Source organism: Pinus tabuliformis, chromosome 8, assembly GCF_031772625.1.
Source record: "Pinus tabuliformis cultivar Carrire ecotype Pingquan chromosome 8, CPIR1, whole genome shotgun sequence".
Classification (NCBI taxonomy): Eukaryota; Viridiplantae; Streptophyta; class Pinopsida; order Pinales; family Pinaceae; genus Pinus; species Pinus tabuliformis.
In genome coordinates, this window is record NC_142294.1 from 338,079,958 (window position 1) to 338,090,039 (window position 10,082).

Here is a 10,082-nt window from a genome sequence, read left to right on the forward strand (position 1 = left end):
TAGCCTTTGATGATTATTATCAATTTCCTTGATATCTAACACAGATTTCACATTGTTTGGAACTATCATTTGTCTCTGTGGTAGTTTTTCTTCTTTAGATATATATCAAAGTAAAATTGATTTTAATTTAATTTTTATATATATATTAATTTTATTTAATTTAAATATCTATATATATGCATAATTTTAAAAAAATATAATTCAATTAATTTCAGTTTTTAATATCAAGGATGTAAAATTACTTGTAAAATAAATATTTAATGAATATAATATTATACAATCATTGCACTGATAATGAACCTAAAACATTCTTCCTATATATTGTTTAATACAATTTTCACATTATTTGGTATCTTCACGACGCATCTTTCAAATTGGTTGTCGTCTTTGGTAATCGTCATTTTCTCGGTAGTTGCGATTAAACGCAATATGTTGTTCGATGCAATATGTTATAAATGATACCTCCATCCATCAGAGATGATGTGAGGCATTTAAAATGGGAAAACATATTTTTTCAAATTTATTCGATCAATATAAGACTGTCATACATTATACATTAGTCGATCAGAGATTATCTGGGGCATTTCAATGGAATATACATATATATATTACGCTGCTGTATTCTTGTTGAATGACTAAACTAAACTATTCCGTGTGCGGCGTGTCAGCACACGGAGAAACGTCGTTGAGATAAATGTCCCAGTTGTCCATAAATATATGCTTCTTCTTGGTAAAATAACTTGCAAACCAAGGGTGGTCCGGGCAGTTTCTAGGTACTGGTACATTGATTTATGTGTCTGCAGTGAACGCTCACCTTCATGCTTGAACATCTTCAAAAAGCAGGATGGACAATACGCTGCAATTGATTGACAACATTGTTGATCATATAATATTCAATTTCTCCTGATAGATTACCATTGGCCCCATTTAACTATCGATCTAAGGCTTCTCAAGTTGAGCATTAGCGTTTATATATTTTTCTACACATGGTTTTCTATAATTTCGAAGTCTCGTGAGCTTCCACGATATTACAATTCTAATTAATTTCTATAATTTCGAAGTCTCGTGAGCTTCCACGATATTACAATTCTAATTAATTTAGAAATTTAACAATGTCACGATATTATAAATCTAATTAACTTAGAAATTTAATAATAATAAAAAATTGGTACACCAAAGAGGTGGAATCTGGCTGTACGATAACCCCACCCAACTGAGATTCTTCTAACCAATATTGCATTCTTCAAAATAAACATTAAAATATAGCAATGGTATAATTTAAAGCGATCAAAATTTTTTTTCTCCTTAAAAAACATGACATGCAAGAAAATATATAGTTTAATATGCTATTTGTTCTATATGTAAACTTTTAAAATGGGTTGGTGATTGAATGTAGTCTTAAACATTTAAATATGTGTAATTTAAACATTGGAGTTAGCGAAGTAAATTGATAGAATGAGTCAGTTGAATGAAGAGGTTTATTGTTATATCAAAATTTGTGTTAGTAAAATTTGCAAATCGGTAACCAGGAATTTTATGATATGGTCATAATTATAGACTGTAGAGGCATGGTAATTGTTCCATCACTCTTTTCTGATTTAGCTAGGGGAAATCAAACTTAGGTCCAAGTTCTGATACCTTGAAGAGGTTTATAATTACAGCAAAACTATCAAGTATTATTAAATTTTCGAAACCCCTAACTAGCATCCTTGGACTAACAATTAGGGGAAATCAAACTTAGGGCGAAGCTCCCATATCTTATAGTTACACTAAAAACAACAAGTATTAGTAGAAAGGGGAAATCAAACTTAGGTCCAAGCTCTGATACCAAAACCAACAAGTATTAGTAAATTTTCCAAACCCATAACTAGGATCCCTGGAATGGCAATCATGGATTCCATAGAGGTGTTGTGATTCTTCCAACACTGAAGATCGTCAAGTGGTTGAATAAGATTTTTTAAATTATATTTCGTGTTTCAATCTTCTGGTAATATGAGTGATCAAATTAAATTAACAATTGCAAGTTAAATTCTATAATAAAAAGTCAATTTTATCCACAAATATTGCAGTTTGATTTTCATTATATAGTTATGATTTCCATTTATATAATTTTAAATAGAATATGCACTTTGTAAATAATATTATGGAACTCAATTTTATTGAAAAGATTGAATTTTGATTTTCATAATATAATTTTGAATATATTATGATCTCTTTCAAACCATATGTGAAAGATGAGATCACTCGAATAAGTTACTAATGTGGTAATCAATATTCTAACTAATAAACTTGACAAAGTAATATTCTCTCAGGTTTTAATCATTGGTTTTTAGTTTTAAAATTGAATTTTGATTTTCATTATATAATTTTAAATAGAATATAATCTATTAACGAATTTAGACTTCTGTGATCCATAACATTGTTTAGATATCTTCGGCAAAATCACATAACCAATCTTTTGTCGACGCGTTTCGAACCAACCAGTGTGGTTCATCGTCAGGACAAGTTGAAGCACCAATCTGGATTATGCTTGATTAAATAGAGTGTGCAGAGACTCCAACAACTATAATGCTAACGGCTAAATTTTGACCCAATGATCCTGGTCAACCACAAAATTCGATAATTAATATTTTTTTTTTTTTATAAATAGCTTAATTAGATATATTAATATCTCAAATCCTAAGGGAATCCAAATATTATTATTTAAATTATAATGGTCATTATATCTCATAACATATAATAAATAATCTATATTTAATATTATTTAAATTAATAAATCATTATTATTTTATAATTTAATTTTTTAAAATATTTCTTATTAAATATAAAGGTTCATTAAAATAAAAATAATATATGTTTATTAAAAAATCTTAATAATTTATAATTTCAAACATCATTATTCCTAGAATTAAGATATATTAGGTAAAGTCCACTAGCCTAACTAATATTGTTGGTACATCATAATTTAAAATAATGTTTCAATACTTTTTTAATAGGAAAATTAAAGGTAAATAAGCCCTTAGGTAAATATATTATTACCTATAGGGCTTATTTACCTTTAATTTTCCTATTAAAAAAGTATTGAAACATTATTTTAAATTATGATGTACCAACAATATTAGTTAGGCTAGTGGACTTTACCTAATATATCTTAATTCTAGGAATAATGATGTTTGAAATTATAAATTATTAAGATTTTTTAATAAACATATATTATTTTTATTTTAATGAACCTTTATATTTAATAAGAAATATTTTAAAAAATTAAATTATAAAATAATAATGATTTATTAATTTAAATAATATTAAATATAGATTATTTATTATATGTTATGAGATATAATGACCATTATAATTTAAATAATAATATTTGGATTCCCTTAGGATTTGAGATATTAATATATCTAATTAAGCTATTTATAAAAAAAAAAAAATATTAATTATCGAATTTTGTGGTTGACCAGGATCATTGGGTCAAAATTTAGCCGTTAGCATTATAGTTGTTGGAGTCTCTGCACACTCTATTTAATCAAGCATAATCCAGATTGGTGCTTCAACTTGTCCTGACGATGAACCACACTGGTTGGTTCGAAACGCGTCGACAAAAGATTGGTTATGTGATTTTGCCGAAGATATCTAAACAAGAATATAATCTCTTTTAAAAAATATTATGAAAGATGAAATTAACATAATCCTCAATGTTCTAATCAATAAACTCTACAAGTTAGTATTGTCTTAAACTCCACAAACTAATATTCTCTCAAAGCTAATATTGTCTTAAACTCCACAAACTAATATTCTCTCAACTTTAATCACTGATCAATCTTAGTTAAAAAAAAACAAAACTATGCACTAAACATAATGTAAGTCACCAAGGAATTTAAAATTATGCACTAAACATAACGTAAAAGCATAAGACTTTGGTCTAATAATTTTTTTTAATAATATATTCAATAACCTTGTGTCCATTCTCAACAAGTTGCTATCAACAACTTTATATCTCAATATTCACAATCATTGATTCCAATTCCACAACCTTCTTAGTTTTAAATTGAACTCCACATACATAGCCATCCCTATATCACACTCAAGAGTAACTTCATATCCTTAATACATAAACCATCCCCTTATGATATTCACATTTCCTAGTTCATCTGAATTTAGTGGATTATATTTTGGAAAATTATGGTATATATATTAATTTAATTTCCAAATTATTTTCCTATTTCTATTTATTTTTAGATGATTATTATTTATTTTTAATCCAAAAAATTTATGAAGAATTGGTAATTTCTAAATATATAGATTAACACTATTACACTAAATATAACTATTTTTGAAATGTCACAAACAAACCAATTATAACATGTATTTAGAATATTTTAACCCACTTAATTAAAAAAATAAATTATTCACCAAACTACTTAAATTAAAATTCTTTAACTAATCTTCAATTAAATTTTATTAGCTTTTAATTAATACAATTTTTTTTTTCCGGATAGATGAAGGAATTTGAGAGGAGCTCTGCGGCGATACGAGGGTTTCGAATGGCGTTAACAGGTCGCACCAGAACCTCAAGCTACCTGGGATCGAAGGGCCTGATTCCAGCCCTTACAGATCGCGAAGAAAGACTGAAGGCCGCGCTTAAATGGCAGACCAAAGAACCCAGGCAGCAACCGATGGTTTCGCTGCACGAAGGAGAAATGATCTGGTCGAAAGCGGTTGTGTCCGTCCGGATACTGGCTTCGGCCCTGCGTTTCGATGAGATCTGGATGGTCAGAGCTAAGATAACTTTCAAAGCCGTCGACTCAGTGCATACCGCCGAAGGAGCAGTGAACGCCAAGAGTACCTACCCGAAATCGAGATCCAGATCTACAGAATCGGTTACGCCGCCACGGATCTGGCCTCCTTCTACGGCGGATCGATCCTCGGCGGCAGATCCATCATTCTCCTGGCCATGGACAAACCCCCTTTACCTGACCCAGGGGTTCTCACGCAGTCCGCAGTGGGCTAGCCATTCAACAGGGCATGGAATGGAAGCTACAGAACAACAACGGCCAGATCCGCTCACAAATATACAGAAACAACCCGATATTGAGCTATTAACCGAGCACAAGGGTAAGGAGACAACGATCTGGACGGTAATGAGCGCGGATGCCCCAGATCTATCATGGCTGCCACTTGAAACACCACGGATGTATCCAGAAACAGAAAGAAAGCCCATTAACGCGGAAGGGGGACATGCAAACCCCAGATCCGCCATCGACCCACCAGATCCGGAGAACAAACAGACAAATCAGGGCTGGGTTAAGGCAGATCCGACAGATCTGAAACAAATATTCATCAGATCGGTAGACGGCAAACACTACTGTGTTCAATCCAAGGAAGGGATGGATGTTCTGGAATTAAAAAAACAGATCCAGAATAAACTGGGCATTCCGATATCATACCAAAATCTTTTATTTTCAGGACATTGCATGCAGGACCTACACACCCTCCAGCATTATGGAGTTGCTAATGATTCAACCATCATCCTCAACTTGAGACTTCGAGGAGGATGCAAGGGAACTACCTCAAAAAATACTGGTTCTTTTCGTGATGCAGTCAAAGGAAAAGATCCACTGCAACACAGACCAGCACCCACAGCAGAGCTTCCAGGGCCCTATATCGTGGAACAGAGGCCAGAATCACCCATGCTCACTGTATCAATGCCTGAGGTAACAGATCTGTACACGGATTTAACGCACAATGCTGTTATATGCAGATTTAATGGCTATTGGCCCAAAGCTGATGCACTGCATCAATGGGTATTTTCTTCATGGACACCCAAATGTGAAATATATCTATGCCCTAAGGGCTTCTTCATAGTGAGATTCAGCACAGAACTGGAACGAGACAGCATCATTAACCAAGGGCCTTGGTTTTGGGGCAATGCTGGTCTCTTTATCACTCCCTGGTTCTCGGACTTTGATGCCAATAAAATGGTAGTATCGACAATGCCAGTTTGGGTAAGGCTTCATAACCTCCCACTGCATTTCTGGCATCGGAAAGCACTAACAGCCATTGGGAATTCCATAGGAAAACATCTTAAAATAGATGAGGACAGAGCCAACCGGGGAATCTTCACATATGCCAGAATATGTGTCGAGGTGGATCTAAGTCAAGGGCTTCCAGATCACATCACATTAAACTTCAACAATTCACTGTGGACGCAACAACTTGATTACGAGAACACGGCATTCAGATGTCGCAGCTGCCTGCAGACAGGGCACCTACAATATGCATGTCCTCTGTCTAGTAAGGAGCCTAAAGGAAACAAGAAGCAGCAGAAGAAACCAAAAGGTTGGCAGCACACTGAACCACTGGAGGAGGAAGCACTGAACACGGAACCCACAGATTTACAAGGAAGTCAGGAAAAAACGATGGAGGAAAACAACGAAGAACCCAAATTGGAGCCAACCAACTCGGAACGGCAGCAAGATCTACAGCTGGAAATAAGCGGAGCCAAAAGAGCACACAGCCCCGAAGGATCTGACTCGGACAAAGAACAACCAGTGTATGCAGGGGAAAATCAGCTTGCTTTAATCGTCCCCACTCCCAACGTGGGAGTCTGGCGCAAAGTAGAGAAGAAAAAAGGAAGGAAAATATAGGCCTGTAGACACAACTTTATCATTTCTGTTGTATTCCTGTACTTACAGGAACAGTTTTTGTCCCTTTTGTGTTTTATTTCTGTTTGCTGCCTGTCATCACAGGAACAACCATATGCATATGCGTCAAGCATCTACAAAATGTAATTTTATCAATATGAATAAAATTACGACTTTTTCCTAGGGGAAAAAAAAATACAATTTTTTTTTCCTTTAATAATAATAATATTAACATTATACATTTTAAAATAAAATACTTATTTTTTTAATAAAAACTAATATGTTATCTAAATATATATTATATATAAATTAAGAATTTATAATGAAATAATTACGATACTAATTAGTGCTACCATATGTATGAACCGACTAAAAATGTGAAACCTATACACAACCCAAAAAAAAACAAACACAACCAAGTCTATATTTTATACTTTTTATAGTATAAAATGTCCTTGCCTCGCCTACTGTGATTCCTTGCTCCATCGCCCTATGGTGAAGGGTAAAGGTAAGTCTGATGTAGTCCGTTTGATCCTGTCACACCCCTACACCTGCGGTAGTCTTCCAACCGCTTATAGCGAGGTGCGGCACCACCGAACACTTTCTTTTCACCAATACTAATGTTCGTGGACTATGCCTATTACACTTTTTCCTTACTTAGTTTGTGTTTCGCAACCAAGCAATATTACGTTTATCCTTTATACTAATGAACACCCATACTCATTCATTATCATCAGCAATTATAAAAGAGAACAACAATTGCACAGTATAAAGGGAGGGGCAACTCCCTGAACAATGAGTCTGCCCGATAATATATTAAGAATATCAGTTTACAATATACAAGTATGTCTTGGCAAGACCAAGTCTCATACTTAACCAATTTTACAATCAAAGGCAACCCTGCCTTTTACAACCTTGTGCACACCTTGCACGATGGGCGGGTGCTCACCCGAGCCACCAAGACACCCTCGCCAAGTCTGGCACAAATCCGCACTCTAGAACAACCTGGGCACACCTTGCCCAACCTTCGACCAACTCCAAGTATCACCAAGTGAACGCCTTCAAGAAGTGCGCATGAGCTATGCGCATGCCCTTCTAAATCTGCGCACTTGTCTTCCTCTTGAGCTCTTGTGCGAAGTGCTTGTCCAAGTCGAATGCCAAAATGAAACTCCAACGCTCCAATATATATGCTACCTTGTGCATGGGTGAGTTGCCCAGCCGACCACCCACACACCCCGCATACACAGCCACTCGACACTCTTTAAGTCGGCCTTTCCCGCTTGTCATAGGTCGGTCGTCCCTCATCGCAAATTCCCTCCGTGTGGGTATAAACCATCGAACCATGTCTACCTTTCATCTCATCCAACTCGACCTTTCGTCGCACTATCGTACGCGCTCGCCCACCTGCGCGCCTGCAGAACCGCCGTGTGCGCTCACCCGCGCGCCCGCCCTGTGCGCCCGCCCGTGTGCCTGCCCGCGCGCCCGCTGTGTGCGTTCGCCCACCGTGTGTGCTCACCCGCGCGCCCACCCGCACGCCCGTCCTGTGCGTTCACCCGTGTCCGGTCGAGTCAACAAACCCGAGGACCTTACATCCTCCTCCACCTGAAATCGTTGTCGTCGTGGACAACATACCATCTTGGTAGCCATCCACCAAAATCATCACTATCCATGATGTCAACTCCTCCACATAATGCAAACATCCCTGCAGCATATGTAGAACTCCATCTCCATCATGTCTCCAACTTAGTGACCAGCTGCCACCACGTTCACCATACCAAGGTATACACCTCAATGGTATCTCCTCCATCAAATATCATCTCGATCCATGATCATCGACCCCTCTGCCACAATCTCCACTGCAACATCTCGTGTCGACCTCATCATGTGTCCCCAATGTGAGCCTTTGTCATGATACTCCAACATAATGCTAACATATCTCTACACACTTCGCGACCCCATGTCTGAACTAGTTGGGTAGCTAATCCAACTACCACGCTCAAACCATGAGAGTGAACATCCTCATGCCATCATCAGTTGTTCCTCAAAACATCCTGCCACATTCTTGATTCATCAAGAATCTATCTCCATATTCCATGCTCAGGTCCATGGAAACTCCATCCATCTCATCTACAACATGTCATGATGCTTGATGCCAAACCATCCCCGCATCATCAGTCATACCTGCTCAACATGTTTAAGGACTCACTGCCATGAGCAGCTAATAATGAGCCCCATATTCTTGTCCATCTAAGAAGATGTGGACGGAGTAGTGCCTGAAGGCTCTCCCTCACTAGTCAATTTGATTCATCTATCAGGATCCTCAATCTCCATCCTTTGTAGATAAGAAAACCGGTCTTCCTTCTGGACATCCGACCTCACATATACCTCCTCATCATTATCATCATCCTCAACCAACTCTAGCCTTCTTGACAGATCCAAGATGCTATCTGAAAGTGACCTGATGACCAATGACTGCTTGGTAAGCTTTGCCTCAACAATAGACAACCGCTTACTCATGTCTCCCATTCTCTTCTCATCCTCCATTTGCATCACTCCCAACTTACAATCAGGTCTTGTCACACCAATGGTTGGCACACCAATGGGTACATCTTCCATTCCATCGTAAATGTAGAGATTCTTCAAATGTGGAACAATCATAGCATCAAATTGTTTCATGAACTCCATCCCCAATACAGCCTCATAGTCATCAATCCGCACTATAGTGAAGTAAACCTTCCCTATCCATTCACCAAGTGTAGTGTCCACCTTCTCAGCTATACCAAGAATTTCAATAGGAGGAGAATTCACTGTCTTCATTTGTGCCTTTGCCGGTACAAATTTCAGCCCAATTCTTCTCGCGGTGTCCTCACCCATGAAGTTGTGAGAAGCCCCACTATCCACCATAGTGAGTACATCAGCACCTCCAACCTTCATTCGAACATACTCCAATCTGTTCCTCTCAGGAATCCTCCTAGAGGCCACCTCCATAGTAGCAGAAGCACCAAGTATCTGCATCATCCCCATAGAAGCATCTTCATTCTTCGCATCAGACTGAGCAATAGCAGCCACCTTTGGTCACCATGTGTGGTCCTGCACATATCCAACACTTCAAGGTTTTCTTCGTCTTCGAACCATCATCCAATTTCAAAGCATCATCCTTCTTCTTTTCCTTTGGTTTATCGGACTTCTTCTTCTCTCTTGCCGCTTTCTCCTCATGAGTCAAAGCTATGGAATGCTTCTCCTCAAGAGTTAGCCATTCCCACTTCTTTCGAATCAATTTCTGCCTTATCTCCAATTCCTTGAGTTCTACTTCAAACAAGTCCACTTCCTTCACAAGTCGATAGGCTTCGTCCCTATTCCCATCAGAAATCCCTTCCTTGGCCAAGGCACAAAGAGCATCCTCTGCTTTGAACAAGCCTTTGCCCCATTCTGTAA